Source organism: Danio rerio, chromosome 3, assembly GCF_049306965.1.
Source record: "Danio rerio strain Tuebingen ecotype United States chromosome 3, GRCz12tu, whole genome shotgun sequence".
In the NCBI taxonomy this organism is placed as follows: Eukaryota; Metazoa; Chordata; class Actinopteri; order Cypriniformes; family Danionidae; genus Danio; species Danio rerio.
Window position 1 is genome coordinate 62,440,972 of NC_133178.1, and position 18,114 is coordinate 62,459,085.

Here is an 18,114-nt window from a genome sequence, read left to right on the forward strand (position 1 = left end):
TAAATACATTGAAAGGATTGTGTTTTAGATTCAATCTAGTGGTCAGACGCGGGAATCACAGTGCATTATGGGGATTTTCTTGCTGTTGAGTCTACATGGGTGGTCAACCCATTGCTGTGCATTGTGGGATTGATTAAGTGCATTTCATAGGCTGTTTCTCAATTCCAAGAACGCAGAGAACGGACTTGTGTTCTTGTGGAGACCGGTCTTGCTGGGTGTCCTCGGAAGAACGAACTTAGGAGACCGCGAGGACAGAGAACGCGTCCTTTGAGAAATGGGATGCTGCGTTCTTCCTGATGGTCACATGACCTTCACACGTTTTAAATGGTAAATTATTTAAACATTACAGCACTCATACAACGATTTATTGTTTTTCCCCTTTTCAAAATATATACTATGCATGAAAACATTATAAATATATGTTGCAAAATATAAATAAAACAGTTTTTAATACGAATTTCAGCAAACAAACAACCCTTAATGTGTTTATTCCTTCATTAAGATGTCCATGGTAATGTTTATATTCACCGTTTCATTTAGTGAAACTCCTGAGGTAAATAAGTTTAATCTCTGAACTTTAATAATAAATCTAAATAAAATGCAGTGCTTCCCACCTCCAGTCGCAATGACTTCTGGGACTTCCAGAGCGAGTTCGGTGCTCAAGTCTGCATCGTTGCGTCCTCGATATTAAGATCACATCCGGGAAGTTTCGAGCGTCCTCCGTACTTGCGGTCTTTAGTATTGGAACTGAACTTAGGCAGCTGTTGATGACGTTGCACGAGAACACGAGGATGCAAGACCGCTGAAGAACGCATATTGAGAAACAGCTATAATGTCTACTGTGATTTCAGACACCTCCAGAAATGGCTGCTCCCTCAAATAGTGCACTATATGAAAGTATAATGGACCATTTTGGATACTGTTCTAGTCCTCGCGCCCCACTGCTCTGCATATTTCACATGGCTTTCTTATTTAGCACACCTGATTCAGATAACCAGCTGGCTGTAACGACTCCATGCACGAGCTGGGTTCTGATTGACAGCTCTCTTCACACACCGTGTGTATCCCTTCTTCGTTGCACTGAGCACGAGAAACCTTTATATCACCTCAGAATGTTAAGTGAATTGCAGATTTCTTCAACGGCAATGCATGCAGCGCCTTCTTACTAGAAAAGTGTGAAGTGACATAATATATCTCTATAAATGAATGCAATATCGATTCACAAATCACACTAAAATGACATTTGAAAGAAACCTACAGTTGAAGTGTGAACTGTATTATTATGTATATTTTCTTCCTTTATTTCTGTTTACAGAAAGATTTCAACACGTTTTTTTTAATAATGGGTAATAATTTTTAAAGGTAAAATAACTTTTTAGGGGTTTTCAACTTTATTTGGATAGAACAGTGGAGATTTTACAAACAGGAAATGTAGAGAGCAGAGAAAGGGAAAGGATCAGCCAAGGACCTCGAGCCGGAAATCGAACTCAGGTCACCGTGAGCACCTTGGTGCTGTGTGTCGACGCATTAACCACTAGGCTATTGGCGCCAACGTTTTCAACACATTTCTGAACATAATATTTTTAATAACTCATTTTTAACTACTGATTTATTTGAAATTTACTATGATGACAGTAAGTAATATTTTACTAGATATTTTAGGATACTAGTATTCAGCTTAAAATTACATTTTAAAGGCTTAACTAGGTTAATTAGGCAAGTCAATGTACAACAGTGGTTCGTTTTGTGGACAACTGAAAAGAAATATAGTTTAAAGGGGCTAATAATATTGACCTTAAAATAGCTTTAAAACAATTGAAAACTGCTTTTATTCCAGCCAAAATAAAATAAATCAGACTTTCTCCAGAAGAAAAAATATTATCAGACATACTGTGAAAACTTTCTGGCTCTGTTAAACATCATTTGAGTAATATTTGAAAAAGAAAAAGTGGAGTCCACTTTGTTGGGCGATTACAGTTGAATTAGAACAAACTGAGGTAAAAAGAGAAACATACAAAATGCTGACTGACTTGATCTTAACTTGATTGGGTTTGTTTTTGTTAACCTGTTTACTTCACAACTTGGAGTTTGTTGAGCTCATTTTGTGGAACAGGCCTCTGTTGTTATAAGGTACTTTTGAGTTAGTCAGGAGAGCAAACGCATAGTTAACTTTTCAAATGTATGGTACTAGCTCAGTAACACTATTTTACTATAGCATCAAGAACAACTCACATATGGGTTATTTTAAAGTAAAATGTAAATGCTTTTTCAATCTGTGTAATCAAACATTAAGAATGGACTGAAATGTGAAATTCTTGTTTTAAAATGCTCCTGGTTTTGTGTTTAGAGCATAACTAGCTGTAGAAAAAATGGTAACATAATTTAGATGTTGGAAACTAATGATAAAATGTATGATTATTTATCATACATTTATTTATGTATGAAAATTTAGGATGTAAACAGTACATGCATTAAAAGTAAAAAATTATAGGCCTTTTGGTCCAGATCGCATACATCAAATCAGATTATCGGTGTCCATGTAAACCTACTCAATGACTACGTTTACATGGACACCATTAGTTTGATTTTAATGCGAGTAAGACAATACTCTGATAAAGAGTCGACCATGTAAACATATGATTCATTTAATCCAATAAAGGTCATAATCGAACTAAAGAGAAATCAAATTGAGACATGTGGAATATGCCAATTTTAGTCGCATTATTAAAGTGCATTACAGACATGTAAACACCTTAATCGAATTATTACCGTCATGTTGGGATTTTCGTCGCGTTTTGCGACAGGATAGTCCACACACACACAAACACACAGCTTTTTGACACTCTTTGCACCTACCGAGTCAGTGCAGACCATAGACACCTGCCTCGTGAAATGCGGATCTTTTTTTTTCTTCTTCCATTCAGCATGCGGTATGAACTAGAGGTCTGCATTCCCGTGGCTGTTCTGCGGGACCCGACCAGATTTTTGCGGCGCGGGATTCTGAATAAAGCGCGGGAGCGGTCGGTAACGGGTTTAATTTGGGACGTCTAGCAATATCGCTCTCGACTCCTGAGCGAGCGAGCACGCGCATGTATATGATTGAAACTGCGCGATGCTGTGTTTAGCTTGTTTGTTGGTGTGTGTATGTGTATGTATATGTGTGTGTGTGTGTGTGTGTGTGTGTGTTTATACAGACAGCTTGTTATAGGCAGTCTGGACTCTGTATAGCTGTGTGGTTTTCGGTTTTGTCCTCCGCCCGCTCTTTAGCGGGATTGGTCGAGGTGGGTAGAAAATGGGGTGGGTCGTGCCGCGGGACAACAAATGCTGAATTAAAGCGGGAGCGGTCAGGTTCGGGCTAAAAACTGGCGGGGGCGGGATTCAAAATTTAGTCCTGCGTACATCTCTAGTATGAACTTCCATTAAAACATCTCTTCCAGCAGTTCATAGTTGCATCCAACATCTTGTTTGTCAGGGGGGGGCATGCCGGAATGAAAGTGAAAGTGCCAAACCTGCAGTTAAAGTTGACAAATTAATAATGAAACACCCAAAATTACATGAAACTCTGGAGGAAATGCGGATAGCGCTGTTATGCAATGACGTTAATTAACTAAGTATGTGCTATAACATGTAAAACAGGATCATGAAAGAAACCTTCAAAATGCAACTCATATAAACGCTTTAATCTTATTATTGTCTTAATTAGATTAAAGCAACTAATTCGATTACTGATGTCCATGTAAACGTAGTCAATGGTGTAAGCTCATATGTATATTATATAGCGCACTTCCTATATACAACCTTTTATTTTGTTTCTTTAAATAAGTTTAATCTTTCAAATATAAATATTTCAAATTACCATGCTGTTTTCTCACAGTGACCCACCGCCTCTTTATTCGCCCTAGAAACTAATTGCTGATTTTAATTGAACATGTGGATGTTTAGACCAGAGTGAGTCAGAATCGCTGTGTTGGTTCAGCTGTTGGCAGGAGCCCATGTTTTTTATTGTGTTGACCCCAGTGGTGCTCAGCTGGTTTGTATTTATTAGCATTTTTTACATATTTATGCAGTCGTTTTTAACTTCTTATTCATTTTCATGTCCATTTAAGCTGCATTTTGTTAGCCCATCGAGATTTACAGTTCATTGTAGGTGGTCCAGCCAATCATTCTCGCTGTTGTCGAGTATTACTAAAGCCAGTTGGGTTTAATGTTGGGGTTGGTGTAGATCTTAGCTATGAGGGATTGAGTTTAGGGTTGGGGTAGATGTGGATGTTAATAATAACACACACCATGTAATGGGTAATTTCCAGCAACAATCACTTACTAATGCACGTCCACTATGCATTAGACCTGATCCAGTATGTCATCGTGCAACAGTTTGCAGCAAGGACACACTCAGTATGTTTTTATATGAGAGTATCGCCATCGGACGGTAATTACAGTAAATTAACATTGACTAATAGGAAATTAGCTGTGGTAAAAAATCATATGAGAAATCGATTTTTTGTCGATTCTGAGATTTTCAAAATGTGTTGTTCTTTCCAATTGATTGTAAGCTTCGTTTTTTAAAGTTAGATGGCTTTCTAGGCCAGCTTTTAACAACGTATGGCACTCCAGACTAGTTTTTAACCAAAGAAAGTGCTCTATGCTAGTTTTTATCAGAAGATGGAGCTCTAGGCTAGTTTTTATTAGCAGAAACCGCTCAGCTAGTTTTTGACAAAAAGGTGTTCTAAGCTAGTTTTTAATAGCAGATGATGCTCTAGGCTAATTTTTAATAGCAGATGGTGCTATAGGCTAGTTTTTATCAGTAAATAGCGCTCAAGGCTAGTTTTAAACAGCAGATGGCGCTCTAGGATAGTTTTTAAAAGCAGATGGCGCTCTATGGTAGTTTTTAACCACAGAAAGTGCTCTAGGCTAGTTTTTTATCAGTAGATGGCACTCTGGGCTAGTTTTTAACAGCAAATGGTGCTCTAGGCCAGTTTTTAACAGCAGATGGCGCTCTAGGCTAGTTTTTAACAGCAGATGATGCTCAAGGCTAGTTTTTATCAGCAGATAGCGTTCTAGGCTAGTTCTTATCAGCAGATGGTGCTCCAGGCTAGTTTTTGACAAGACGCTCTAGGCTAGTTTTTATTAGCAGAAATTGCTCGGCTAGTTTTTACAGCAGATGGCGCTCTAGGCTAGTTTTTAACAGCAGACGGTGCTCTAGGCTAGTTTATGACAGCAGATGCCGCTCTAGGCTAGTTTTTAACAGCAGATGGCGTTCGAGGCTAGTTTTTGACAGCAAATGGCGCTCTAGGCTAGTTTTTAACCACAGAAAGCGCCCTAGGCTAGTTTATGATATCAGATGGTGCTCTAGGCTAGTTTTTAACAGCAGATGGCGCTCTAGGCTAGTTTTTAACAGCAGATGGCGTTCTAGGCTAGTTTTTAACAGCAGATGGCGATCTAGGCTTGTTTTTAACCACAGAAAGTGCTCTAGGCTAGTTTTTGACAGCAGATGCCGCTCTAGGCTAGTTTTTAACCACAGGAAGCATTCTAGGCTTGTTTTTGACAGCTGAAAAAGCTATTTGCTAAGTTTTAGTAGTACATGACACCTTAGCCTTTTTTTCAACAACACTTGGTGCTCTAGGCTACTTTTTAATGTTAAATGGAACTCTAGGCCAGTTTTTTTAGTCTAGTTTTAAACAGCAGATGGAGCTCTAGGTTAGTATTTAAACACACACACTATGGCATCATACTAGCCAGTTAACAAAGACATTTCTTGTTGCTGCCTTTTCATTTTCCACTAAATGAAAACCAGGATGAATCCACTTAAAAGACGGTAATGATGGTAATGACTACACTAAATCACCGTAGTTGGCATCTCAGTACGCCGGTAATGGCAGTGATTTGATTATCGTCACACCCATATAGACATGGGACTATAAGCGGTTTCAAGTTTTACCGTGCTTTTGGAAAAGTCAAGGTTTTAAAACCTATACCTACACCCATAATACACTCATATATGGTCTCGAGAAATATCGCAGTTTCCTTCGTTTGTTTTTGTGAAGCATCACTCAAAAGCCTTGTAAAAGTATTTCTCACCTTGTCAGGCCTGTAAGTAAAGGCATTTAAACCTCATTTCCTTGCTGATCTCAGACTGACACTGTCATGGTCTCACAGGAATGCATCCATCCAGACAGACTCTCAGTTCGTCTCCTCAGACCTGGAGATCTGCTGGATTGGCTCAGTTTCTCATGTGCTCCGCCAATGAGACAGCTGTGAGGACGACGTGTTTGTTCGCCGTTTCAATAGGCAATAACAGTTCACAGGCCCAAGTCACGGCAAAGACTGGAAATTATGCAGCGAGGACCTTCAAACTCAAACCCGAGAGCTTGCAGGGACAAAACAGGAGTTGGTGGTCGTGACATTTACAAAATGGGGGAAAAAAAAGCCCTCCAAGCCTTTTATTCCCAGAGCAACACTCGGAGTGAGAGGAATGATTAATTGGGCTCGCTTGTCTCTGTGTGACAGCATACAGTACTCGTTTCACTCTCCAGGCGGGGAGCTGATTGTTTGGAGCTTGTTTTAGAGGTGTCGAAGGCATTTTTTAACAGAACCGTTTCTGTTTGCCGCGAAACAAGCAGGCGACTAGAAATGCCACTTCCTCCCACTGCTTCTGAAGAGCCTGCTGAGTTCAGATTCAGAAAAACACACTGCATTAAAGAGCGTCTCAAACTGAGGGTTGTTTTCAGGTCACGGCACAATCAGAGGACTTCTTCTGAAGCGGTGTTGAGGGGGAATTCGTCAGTTGTGTTAAACAGAGCTGATAAAACTGAAATCTTCAAGGTGAACAGTGAAGTCGCACTTTAGTTTTTGTTCTGCTGAATTTCCTGAAATATAAGCTCAAGTTCAGTTGATTCACATTTTTGCTGCAGTGAGGACATCAGTGTTTTGAGATTTAACATATCTTTTTGTCTTCATCAAATTCGTTTAACGATTAAAATATCTGTCAATTAACTGTTTTCTGGGTTTTTTTTTACGGTTGTGAATTACATTATGGGATGTTGATACCTGCTATGTCGACTTTTGATGTTAAATTCAACTCTACAGTTGAACAAAGTGGCCTTAATTGACTTATAGTAGTTTGAAATGATATAATGTATAATAAATTATATATAGAGAAATAAGTCTAAAATAATTGGTAATGTTATGTGGCAGTTAAATACAGGGTTTCTGTAGGGTAAAATTTCCTAAATCTAAAAATCCAAATTTTAGGGCTTAAAAAGTTTTAAATTTAATGCATTTACTAACATGAACTAATCATGAACAACACATGTAGAGCATTTATTAATCATAATTGAACATTTACTAATGCATTATTGACATCCAAGTCTGTGCTTGTTAACATTAGTTAAAGCACAGTGAGTTAACATGAACTAACAATGAACAACTGTATTTTCATTAACTAACATTTACTTGCATGAATAAATACTGTAGTAAATGTATTGTTCATGGTTTGTTCATGCTAATAAATGCATTACTTAACATTAACTAATAAATCTTATTGTAAAGTGTGACCAAATATTGTGTTGTAGGTCTTAAATCTTTTATTAACAGGTCTTAATTTTTCTTTGTTCATTTATTGCTACCAAATCTGACCAAAACCCACACAATCACCAACAATAATCTCAATAAAACTTTAAACTTTTTAGTTAATGTTATTTGATACTTAATTTATTTTAATTTCAACTCTTTTTATCATAATGGTTCAATTATTTTTCCTACAGTAACATTTGTTTAAACATGCTCCATGTATTTACTGCTGAGGATACTGACCTGGACAGATTGTTGTGCATACAGTTAGTTTATTCTAGTTTTTAAAACTTTAAAAAAAAAAAAAATTTTTTTATTTTTTAAGTTTATGTTGGAAAAAAAGTGTATGGATAGAAATAGAGCTTGCTTGTTTTTTTTGCACCATATTTAAAATATTTTGCTAAGAAATAAAATCTAAAATATATATATTTATATAAATAAAAATTAATAGAGAAAATAAAATTATTTTCTGTTTGGGCCATTAAAAAAATTCCTTAGCCTTTAGCCCTTTACGAGTCTAAAATTTCATTTATAATGGTCTTAAAAGTGTCTTAAACAATCTTAAATTTAACTTGATGATACCTGCAGAAACCCTGTACAAGGTCTTTGTCGCATAATATACAATACCAACCCAGACAATATATCATATTAAACTTGAAAATGTTAATAAAAGTCACTTTTTCAAACTTTTCAAGGTTAAAAGTTGTTGGAAGAAAGATCAAGATCCCATAATGCAATTCAAAAGCAAAAACATGGAAAAATAAATATAAAAATACAAATCACAAAATGCCAAAAACGGCGAAATTATGAATATTTCTCCGGTAAACCTTGAAACCGGGCATCGTCCCATGCATCCTGACAGAGCTGCACAATTAATCGTAAAAAATGGCGATCTCGATTCGACCCCCTAGACCAGGGGTGTCAAACTCAATTCCTGGAGGGCCGAAGCCCTGCACAGTTTTGTTCCAACCCTGCTCCAACACACTTACCTGTAGGTTTCAAACAAGCCTGAAGGACTCAATCAGTTTGATCAGGTGTGTTTAATTAGGGTTGGAACTAAACTGTGCAGAGCTGCGGCCCTTTTGGAACTGAGTTTGACACCTGTGCCCTAGACGATCTTAATCCAGCATTTCTACGATTCTGTCAATCATATTTTCAAGTTCAGGAGAGAAGCGATGGTGGCCGCACAAGTCTTCACATTGTTTTACATGCGTTGTTCATCAATGTTTACTCTGAATGAAGTCTACTTAACTGAACAGAAACAGCATAGGCTGTGAATAACAGGTAATAATGTTGTAAATAACATTCAGTTTGTGGCACAGAGTGATCGTTTGGGAGCTGCGCGGGAAGTGAACCGCTCTTAGCGGTGAAAATAAAACCAAAAGCGTACACAGTGTTGCCAGATGTAGCTGACTGAACCCGCCGAAATGCAAAAATACCCACCCAGTCTTCTGAATTCACGAAAATCACGTCAGTGACAGATTTAAAGCAGAAAATGACAGATTGTAAGCATATATCTCAAACACAATAATTCACCACTAGAATTATCATCAGCATTAATGACCAGGACACATCTAACGTCTGTTCAAGTCCACCATTTCAAGTCTATACAACATTCAGCATTTTAACCAACAGTACAGCTACACAAAGCCTATTGCTGTTCCACCACATGTTTGAGAATAACAATGATAATAGCCCACTCATATTAACCTTTATTTTACATCTACAGAATCGTGAGAAATCGTGATCTTTATTTTAGGCAAAAAAATAATGCTCTACATCCTAATTAGGCAGGCCTGGTGCAGTTGTCACTCCTAAAACTTGACAATGTGCTGAAACTAGAACAATTGTTTGCTAAACGTAGCACTCAGTTAGTGTATTTTTGTGAATGGCAGGCAGTTCTGGTTATGAGGAAACCTGCAGAGCTTTCTTAAGACACAGATTCAGCGTGGGCCTGACTATTTTCTCCTGATTTCTCGTAATTAATTAAGCATCACACTAAGGTGCTCTACCAAATAGGATATTGTATAAAAGGACTGATGTTCTCTCAGCAATGCTTATCCGCACTTATGAAAGGAATACTGCGCGACAGAGAGCGAGCTCTTGAAAAGTGATGAGGCCAGTGTGTTTGTGCTACTGACTCATGGCTGCTTGAGAAAATAAAGCCCGTCTCGCTGACTCAGATCAACCTGCAGGGAGCATATCTGGGCTCTTGCTGCTTCACTTGACTCTATTTATTTTCTTAATAAATATCCCTGCTCTTATCGTTCATATGGGTTTTCATAGGCTATGGGATTAGCCTGTTTTGGATAGAAAGTTGTGTGATCTTGGATTATAGGATTTATGTATGATAATACATGCTTTTATTCCTAAATTCAACTTTTAAAGACAGTTTTTGACCAATGCTAATGCTAACAGGACATCCTCTTAAGGCCAGAATGTGCTCTCGCTAAAACTTGAAACACACATGAAGAAGAAACCGAAGAAATCCTCATAGCGTTGCATTATGAACTCAAGATTTCATTGATTTTTCATTAGTCCAGTGTGACTAAATCACACGACTACAGAATCATCTCACAGAAGGATTCATCTCAGGCACTCAACTGACGTTATGAAGCGAGTTTAGAGTAAAAACATTATTTAATATGGCATTTTCACCTGCTTTCAGATGGATGTAATGTAAAATAATTGTCCAGCTCTAATGAAATCCTTCAAAATGTCTGCTTTCCTGTTCAGAACAAAAGCTGCGTCCCAAATGGCACACTATACACTCATGCACTATGTACTTATGCACTTACACACTCAACAGGATAGTATATGTATGTAGTGTCGTCATAGTAATGTTTTCCTACTAAGCGGAATTCAAACCGATTCCCTGATGACGTTTGACGGTTGCCAAATCAGTAAAATAATCGACCGAATTATCAAATAATACCTGCCCTGAGTATAACCGCATTCACCATCTGGAGGCGCTATAATCACTCTTGTAGGAGAATTTTGCCACATGAGTGAAGAGTTTGGTAGTGAATCTGGTGCCCTTGAATAGAGTAAGCACAGGCCATTTAACAAAGTATATATTAATGGAAAGCTTGTTTTATTCCATTTTTAATATAAATCTTAATTTCCAAAAAATCACCCTTGTGACTTACCGTATGTTCACACCGAAAGCGGCGAGAGCGTCCAAGGTCGCTCTGGCCGCCCTGGCGACAACGCTGTCTGCCTTCAGCTCCGGCGGCGAGAGCGTCAAAACTCGCTACGTTGATCTCGTATTTAAAGGAGCCGTTGCAGCATATCAGTTACATTCCTGCATAAAACATGTTTCTAGCGTGAAAATGTTGCGCAGCTCTTATCAAATTCATATAACAAAGGAAGATCAAGTTGCGTATGGTGTGGCTTTGCTTTATTTATCCAATATGTGTCCATATGTCTGAAATATCCTGAAGCAGCTAACGTTATACTGTTTTGTACTGTCACATCGCGTGAGTTTCCCGCTTTTTTTAGATAAATTAACATTATCTACATTAATGTAAATTACAACATTATTGTAACTCGCCAGTAACTTATTTAATGCATGTTCCTGTAAGAAAACATTGCAAATCCGGTGACCGCAATCATCAAACCCTTGGGAACAACTGTGGTCGGAACCAAAGTTCACAGGTCTGTGTTCTCTGAACTTCTATCAATCGGTGGACGTCTTCATTCTGATTGCTTGCCGTCGAACGGCGTCATAGCTCATTACCATAAAGTTGACTTGATTTCAACTCTCCTCGACGCCCACGCCGGAGAAGACGGGCTGCGCTGCTCCTCGCCGCTTATCGCCGCCGGCTCTCATTGAAAATGAATGACTTCCGGCTACTTTGACGCTCTCGCCGCTTTTCGCTTTCGGCTTTACGGTTAGGTTTTTGAAGTCAAGATTCACATATGTCATGAGGCATCAAAAGCCTTTTGCTTTTTCTTAATGTGCAGTTGTCATCTACTCCAATGCTCATTCATCTTTTCCCAAGTTTTGCTATTGTAATATCTTGCCACCCTTCCAGCAGTGAATATGTTTTCCGCGTGTTTAGAGTGTTTCAGCATGGGCACAGGATGTGTGTTTGCATCTGTGTGCGTCTGAGAGAATTCAGTATGGTGGAAAAAAAGCTCAAGCCTGTAGCAGTGTGTTCGGCCTCCGCTTTCCACCCACCGGGGTTCAGAGGCTGTTTGACTCATCTCCATAACTCTCCATATCGCCAGAGCTGCACTAATGAGAGAACGGGAAGCACATGCATTCGCTTCATTTCCTGTTGTTTCACGCACAGGCTGAGAACAGGAGAGAGTCCAGTGCATCTCAGTGTGTCATGCCACTGTTGACTCCCAGAGGTTACTGCTGTTTATCACTTCATCTCCCAGTAAACACTGTCCAGTCATTGTAAATGAAATCTCTCTCTCATTGGTTTTACACTGGTGATTTCTAGTATTTTTGTTTACATAATTAGCATTGTCCAATCTGAAACTAGCTTTTTTTTTTTCTTAAACCACATGACTGAAGGCTGCCTTCAAGTAAACATTGTAAACTAGGTAGTGTTCTTTAAAAGAATACGTTCACCACTCATTATTATATCATTCTAGTCACTTTAGACCTTTGTTCTTCTTGAACCCAAATTAAGATATGTTAGATGAAATCCAAGAGCTCCCTCATCCTCCATAGACCGCAAGGGTCGCGAGACGTTCAGAGTCTAGGAACCAAAAACGTGGTCAAAACAGTCCATGCTGTCCAAAAAATCAAAAGAGGTTGCCAAAACAAAGAGATAAATAAAGCGAAAAAATCTACAAAACAAACTAAATCCTAACCCACTAAACTATTTAACCAAAGGGAAATAAAAAAATCTAAACCGTAATCTACAAGTATCAAAAGCTGGGGTCACCTATCGCGGTCCTGAAGGGCCGGTGTCCCTGCAGGGTTTACCTCCAACTTGCCTCAATACACCTGCCTGGATGTTTCAAGTATACCTAGGCTGTTTCTCAATTCCAAGAACGCAGAGAATGGACTTGCGTTCTTGTGGAGAGCGGTCTTGCCAGGTGTCCTCTGAAAAACCAACTCAGGAGACCGCGAGGGCAGAGAACGTGTCCTTTGAGAAATGGGATGCTGCGTTCTTCCTGATGGTCATGTGACCTTCACGCATTTTAAATATAAAATTATTTAAACATTACAGCATTCATACAATGATTTATTGTTTCCCCCCTCTTCAAAATATATACTTTGCATAAAAACATTATAAATATACGTTGCACAATATAAATAATACAGATTTTACTTCTGGGACTTCCAGAGCGAGTTCGGTGCTCAAGTCTGCATCAGTGCGTCCTCGATATCAAGAACGCATCCGGGAAGTTTCACGCGTCCTCCGTACTTGCGGTCTTGAGTATTGGAACTGAACTTAGGCAGCTGATGATGACGTTGCACGAGAACACGAGGACGCAAGACCACTGAAGAACGCATATTGAGAAACACCCCTAGAAATACCTTGATTAGCTTGTTCGAGTGTGTTTGATTAGAGTTGGAGCTAAATCTTTAGGGCACTGGCACTACACAAACTACCCAAAACAGAACTACACTGGTGGCAACTACTTCGTACCTTAAATTCAAAACTGACCAAAGTGGTGTACATAAGACAAGGTAAAAATAAAAAGACAGAGTATAAAAACATAGAAAAAAGGCAAGAGAAACGTATGTAAAAATGTAGCAGTAGAAAGAACTATTAAAATAATCTTAAAAAGCCAAGCTAAAAAGGTAGGTTTTAAGAAGTGATTTAAAAATAGATAATGATGGAGCCGTTCTAATCTCAAGGGGCAAGGTAACCAACAAAAACGCTACTCTAAAAGTACGCAACATTGGCGATTAGCAAAACCGTTATCTGTTAAGCTAATTTTCAAGGACCATGGGGAAGGGGTAGGGGTACAAAAATAGAATTGGGATTGGGCCTAAAAGTGCTCCCGCCAGACCCGGAGATTGGCTGTATGGATTCAAAAATAGTAAAACAAAGGGAAGCTGAACTTCCTACACATACAAAGCATAAACAAAGCAGCATAGTACCATTATTACAGTAATTGTCATTCACCATGGAGGGATTTGCTCCTGCAAATTAGCCGAAATTCCAATAATCAATATTCTTTGCAAATATTTAAGAAAAGTAGCAAAATTACAGCCGCCAACTTTGAGCCTTCTATGCCTGAATTGACAACTTGCTATGTCATTTCACTAGAATACACTCATGCTCTGATATGTTGCTAAATAACCGATCAGAGTGATTTCTTCAGTTGATGGTCTGATGTTGATTTTTACACTCTGAACAGGCTTTTACTAGCTAGACCGACGCACCGTTGAAATCCAACGGCCAACCATTGATTTGGTGTCTCCCGGCCCTTAAAGACCAAACCTATAAAAAATTTTGTCCGTTGAAGTGGTTGAAAAACAGCTCATCGAGAAGTCTCTTGAAGCATCTGTAAATGTGACTCCAGCTTACATTTTGAATTAGCAAAATATCACAGTGACATTTTATGAAACTTATTCCAAATTAATTGGTTGTGTATCGAAGTAAAGACCACCTGTTCGATGAAGATCACACACACAGGTCAGCCAGTTCAGTCTGTAGCACATTCTGCTGAATAGTATATTTCTGGTTTCCAGCACTGGCTTCTTGGGAATTTGGCAGAGCTCCAGTGCTCTGTCTTGACCCTGGTTTATTTATCCAGATGTGTTGCTCTAAGTGACGTTCTTCTTGTGTTTGCATTCATGTTTGGAGAGAGCAACGCTGTGGGTTTATGCTCTGTGCATGTCTAAACTCCAGTTGTGTGTTAGATTCAGTGTCGTCTGTCTTTTTCGTTTAGCGTTGCGTGCCAGCTGCTTGTAATGATGGAATTAGACATTGAAGTTGTGAACCAGCGGGGGATTGGTGGGTGATGAGGGAAATGTTTACCGGATGCAGACACTAGTCTTTATCAAGCTCTTTAAAGGCTTTCTTCCCACCGAGACAAAATGCTTCTTTCCCATCATCAAACTCGGGCTTAAACTCTTGAGTTCTGTTTTACATTTATAACCCTCAAACTGCTCATGAGGGTTGAATCTGCCTTACAGTGTGAAATACTCCTCTAGAGCTCGTCATGCAGATAGACCGTCATGCCTGAAGCTAAACGAATACAGCTGTTTACCGAAGAAATTATATTCATAAAGCTGGCCTGTCTTCTTGGGGTGGGAATTATGGTATGAGATCATGATCAGGCTTCAACGCTAAGGATTTTTTTCTACTGGCCCGATCGGACCAGTGGTTCAGATTTTTACTTGCCCTGCCAATATTGCCACTTACCCCCCCAAAGAAAAAGTTAATAGCTATTTTTTTAGGCACAACTAATAAAAAAAGTCAAAATGTTTGTAAATCTAGAATTTAAATATTTTAAAAAATGTTTTGCAAACAAAAGTATTAAAATGTGCTGGTATTTTATTGCAAAACAAAAGATGGCTGACCTGCCAAACTAACGGCAAACTGTACAAAACATCACTTCATTTTTTTTTTTTTTTTTTTTTTGTCGTGGTGTACCCTCTTAAATGTCAGCTTTCAACATGTTAGAGACAAATTTTTCCCTTTAGCATCATCCCTTGATATTGCCGCCATGTTGCTGTCTCTTAGCTGTACTCGTTGTTACGGAAAAAATAGCTTGCTCACAACATCCAATCAGATAAGAGGAACCGAGAAGGTAGCATTTAAAGGCTTAAAAACACAAACAGTTTCTCTATTGTGACTGTATTTGCACGCGTTTAACAAATAGTCACAGGCAAATGAAACTTTAATGACAGGGCATTTGTGGCCCGATCGGGCCAGTAAGGATCCTGTCTACTGTCCCGAGCATCTCACAAGCTGGCCCCGGGCCATCGGACAGTCCTTATTGTTGACCCCTGATGATACTTGTGTAAAAAAACATTGTGGTTTTAATATTTTCCAATGTTTTTCAAACTTCAAATGATGTTCTTAAATGAAAACTTCTTTAACTAAGCTGAAACATTTCTCAGTTTCTCACTGCCATCAATGTTATTTTTGCACCTTATTGTCACTTGACCATCTTTATTTTACTAGCTAAATGTATTCTTCAATTAAAATAGAAAAGGTTTGTTCAAACAGCTCACCAAAGTTATCGTTTTTGGGAAAAATTGGTTTTTGTCCTGAACAACTGTGAGCTATTGGTCCGTGATGATTATGTAATCAGTGGGTGTGTCTTGAAACTCTGCCTTCTTTGGCATGCCTTGCATCCTCACAGCTCAGAATCAGACAGGATGAAAACATCCAGCATAACAACACCAAGTAGGGATGTAACGATATTGTAAATACCGTCATACCGCAATAGTAATTTTTTTCAATATTACCGTAGGCGGTATGTGTATGACAAAGTTTAAGTCGACAACATGCTCGCTCGAATAAATGTCTACAGTAAGGCTGTACGGGTCGTTCACATATCATAATGAGCAGCACTTCTCACAAAACAGACGCTTTATACACATAAATACTTGTTTATAAATGTTTATTATTAACTTTTTATGAACATAATTTGATTATAACTGCAGATCAATGACAGTGCAAAATAGGCTACTGTAACGTCTGTAATTATATAAAATAAATACATAAATGCAACATATATGAACACATACAGCCCCTTACAGTCTCCGATATATTATTAATTACAGAAAAACTACAAACATCATACATTTAGTACTTATTTGAGTTCAAAAACACACAATATAGCCCACAGTCAGCGCAAACCTCTCATCTGTGTCCGTGATCTTCACCAGCACATGCAAACTCTGTTAGAGAGTCTATGTCATTCCCAGTTCATAATAGTCCAAAAGGCATTCAGGTTTCAGGTTTTAAACACTTTTGCTTCTGTGTTTTGCCGATTTCCTCTTTTTTTCAGCGCTTTACTCTTGCGCTTGTCCTTTTCTTTCTGAATGGATCAGATGACGGAGACACTTCAACAATCACGTAACGTTACACGTTATTATCATCAGCTCAAGAAGTTTATCAAATATAGACGCCATCGCGCGCTACCGGAAGAAAGCAAATACCGCTCGCACTTTTAGACGGGCTCGTAAAGCAACAACAGGACATGGCAGATTTTTTTTCTTCTTTGCATTGTCTGTTCATCGACACGGTTTGTTTGAGCCCGGGTCATCCATGGCTGGTTATTTTATGCATATAGTAAAGTTATATCCATGTAATCTCTCGGCTGTGTATTAGAACACGGCGGATCCTTTGTTTACATTCTGTCTAGCTCCACGAGCTCGTGATGTATCTCTTTAACCAATCAGCGTTCGGCTGCACGTGTAGCTCCACCTTTTGGTTCCCTTTCTCGTTTTTGGGACCCTTTCGAAAGAGTGCCGAAAAAGTGGTACGGTACGGTACGGTTTGGTTCGGTACGCTTATTGACAGTGGAAACGGCCATAAAAGCGTACCGAACCGTATCGTACCATTCAGTGGAAACGGGCCATTAGTAAAAACTCAAGTTCAACCCCACCTTCTAGTGGACTGTAAAGAAATGGATTTTCCTTATTTAGCAATATAGGATAGTAAAATGTTGCTGATTATATCAATATGGGTGTTTGTTTAACAATATGATCTAGCTGTGTAAAATATGGTGATACTATTTTGTACTAGTAATACTACTTTGTTTAAAAAATATAAATTGATAAAAAACTTGCTAAATCAAATGGATTGAACTAATTTACACTTAAATACTCTTCATAGACAAATAATCATAAATCCCCTTGTTAAGTGGCGACGTGTTTGTGACGTATGTAATACTGTTTCCGGGTCAAAGCCGCCACTCATTTGAGTGGAAAAATCATTCGTTTATGATCACGTTTTATTCCTATCACACATTAAAGTTAATTTTATATAGAATCATAGTGTACACAACAATCTCTGGGCTTGCTGCATAACAAATACCAAAAATTTAACAATTTATATAAAAACAATCACTTTCTGGCCATTGGATATTAGGCATGGACATATATATTGCGATCGTGATTTTCGAAAGCCTTTAATAGCTTTGTAAACGTTTATAATTACCACTTCATGAGTCTCCCCATTCAGTTGAATAGAGAGATTGGACCCGGAAGCCGCTTTGCGTGACGTCACACTTAACAAGTGGATAGCCAAGGAAATAAAAGTAGGGCAAAATCACCTCCAAAATCACAGAGAGTTCCTCACCTAAAAATGCCATACAATCAGCTGGACAATATTGTGAAATAACCGTGTTGTATCAGTATAACTTAACTTAAAACTGGATCAGACGATTATTCTTGGGAAAATTAGGCTGCCAAATGAATGTTACCCCTATGACATGTTGGGAAAGTTTATTTGGGCCTGCTAGGTAATTACAAATTAAAATGTTAACATCTTAATGAAGGCATTCTTTGGGTCACTTCTGCTGAACCGAATGTCTTTATATTGGTAAATTTGCCTTTTTAGGTTCATCCAACTTGAATTTAATGTGACTTTCGCTTTAGGTAATTTTGCC

The 18,114-nt window shown here is 38.5% G+C and overlaps 1 protein-coding gene and 1 long non-coding RNA gene across 4 annotated transcripts in view; one reads left to right on the forward strand and one right to left on the reverse strand.

Annotated features, from left to right (window-relative positions):
- mosmoa (modulator of smoothened a) overlaps positions 1 to 18,114 on the forward strand; it is a 65,853-nt gene that overhangs the window by 9,635 nt on the left and 38,104 nt on the right. The gene's annotated exons all lie outside the window — the stretch shown is intronic.
- Positions 8,096 to 13,249, reverse strand: LOC141381322 (uncharacterized). Its single transcript, XR_012401294.1, has 3 exons — positions 12,996 to 13,249; positions 11,462 to 12,619; positions 8,096 to 10,313 (listed from the first exon to the last, which is right to left on the reverse strand). It is a non-coding gene; the product is annotated as an uncharacterized lncRNA (long non-coding RNA).